Source organism: Ananas comosus, linkage group 24 (genome assembly GCF_001540865.1).
Source record: "Ananas comosus cultivar F153 linkage group 24, ASM154086v1, whole genome shotgun sequence".
Lineage (NCBI taxonomy): Eukaryota > Viridiplantae > Streptophyta > Magnoliopsida > Poales > Bromeliaceae > Ananas > Ananas comosus.
In genome coordinates, this window is record NC_033644.1 from 7,259,269 (window position 1) to 7,261,842 (window position 2,574).

Here is a 2,574-nt window from a genome sequence, read left to right on the forward strand (position 1 = left end):
CAATATTTCAATATTTTATTTTTTTTAAAATATTTGATTTAAGTTAGGCAACGTGTGTGACATTCCAACTTTCCACTGGGTCACCCATCCTAGAACTACTTCCGTCCTAACATGCTTAACTTTCTTAAGTTCTTGGGCTTTGCCACCACCCAAAATGATTAAGTCGGATTAAGAGTTTTAGCCTTATTATATTTTATATATAGGATTATTCGGGATCTCACATTTTTCTGCTTTTAAGCATTAACGTTCTTGTCAGGCTCAGACTTACAAGTATCAAGCGATGTGAGACTCGTCTTGCTAGTCTTGTCATTCCGACTCTGAAACAATCAAAAGTCATCTCACACTTTCGGCTGGTAATTGGCTCTTATACCAACTGTGACGTCCCAACTTTTCAGGAGTTATCCATCCAAGGACTACTCCCGTCCTAGCATGTTTAACTTTTTTAACCTCTTGGGTCTAGCCACAGCCCAAAATACTTAAGTCGGACTAAGAGTTTTAGCTATATTATATCTTATATATAGAACTATTCGGAGTCTCACACAACGACACATTGACTTTAAAGTTTCAGTTAATTATTTTAAATAATAAATTTACAGTTGCAAAAATTACATAAAGTATACTTATTAAATTTATAAAATAAATAACATAATTAAATTTTGAAGCCATAGTGCAGTTAAAGGTTTTGGCAGTTGACGAAGTCTTCGTTTGGGATTGCGGGAAGATTGCGTTACGTGCCGTGAGAAAGTACGTAGGAAAAATATCCTGTTTATTTTCGTACGTAATATTGTCTTCCGCATATCGCGATGAGTCGGTTACGATGTATTTTCTGCGGTCCCACCGGAGAACGCAAAAGCATATCCATATTTGCTTTTTCCTCAACTCCATTTTTTCTAATAGCGTTAGATAGACTTCAATACCAAACTAAGCCTAAAAATGGTTCATAATTTAGATAACTTATGTGCGTTCTAACATGTAATTTATTTTGTATTCAAATTTAATATTCTATTTTAATTTGAAAATTGGTAGTTGACTAAAAATGGTTCATAATTTAGATAACTTATGTGCGTTCTTATGTGTAATTTATTTGGTATTCAAATTTAATATTCTATTTTAATTTGAAAATTTTCTATCTGAATTTTAATACCGTATCAGATGATAGATTTAAAGATAGTCCAAATTTTTGTTTTTCCGAAAAAAGAAAGAGCTAGCTTACACTCAAGGTGTTGGTGAACTTTGGCTATAATTTTTACTATTATTTATTTTAGTTTAAAATGTAAAGAGACTTTCTGAACTTTGGCTACTTTTATAAATAGATGAGTGAACTTTTAATTTAATAATTATATTATCTAAACTTTATGAAATAATTTAATAGACTCCTCTCTTTAATTATCAATTAAAATTATTAATCACACAATCATTTTGATAGTTTGTATTGCTTATAGTTTTATAAAGCTTTAAAATACAAACAAATTTATTTCTTATATTCTAATACGTAAAAGAAGCAATAAAATATGAAGTTTAATTCAACTCATCCTTCGCTCATCATATTTAGTTAACAACATTGAAAGCGAAAAATATGCATATTTATATTTTGAAGCATTAAAAAACTATATATATGAAATTCGATTAAAAAGGGAGGTGATTCATTTTTAGTTNAAGTGAGAGAGAGTATAAGTTAGAGAGAGAGAGAGCATAATTAAAAAAATAGAAAGAAAAATATAGTCGAAATTAGAGGGAGTGAGAGAGTTGAAATTTTAGAAAGAGAGAGAGAGAGAAAGCTTAGTTTAGAGAGAGAAAAAAAAGTTAAATTTTAGAGAGAAAAATAAGTTTAGAGAGAGATATAATGTTAGAGTGTAAAGAAAAATAATATCAATTAGCCGGCGGGTAGGAAGAAAGAAAGAGATTAGACATATTATGATTATTTAAATCCATTAATATGAGGATACCCACCCTCCCTCAAGGGAATGAGATTAGTATTTTAAGGTGAATCTTATTCCCAAGTGAATCAAATATTACCAACTGGATTACTTAGTGCGTTTAGCCAAACACCGTCATATTTTTTTATTCCTATTGGATTACTAGAAATCTTTAAAAGATAGCGCGAACCAAACGCACCCTTATATTAATGTTTTACCTACCATAGCTTTAGTCATGTTATTTTATACTTATTATTGTTTTGAAATTGCTATGTATTTATTTGCCTCATGTGAATGGTAAGTCAAATATAAATTTATAATTATTAATCATGTATAAAAACTAAAAATTTTAAGAGAATTTCATATATCCATTTGCTGAACATAAAATATAAAACTCTTTTCGCTTCCAACATCACAACTGTGAGTAAAACTAAGAATAAAGTTCTGCAACTTTTAATTGAAAGATTTTTTCTAAAAAAAAAGAACACACAAAGCATGCTTTACTTTATAATCTCCAATGGTTTACACATTCTAATTTCTATTTTATATCATGTTTTTTTCATAATAGTAACAGTTTAAATATTAAAATAAAAAATAAAAAATTAAAAACTAAAATTTGAATTTCAAAATTTTAAATATAAATTGTTTTAAAAAATTT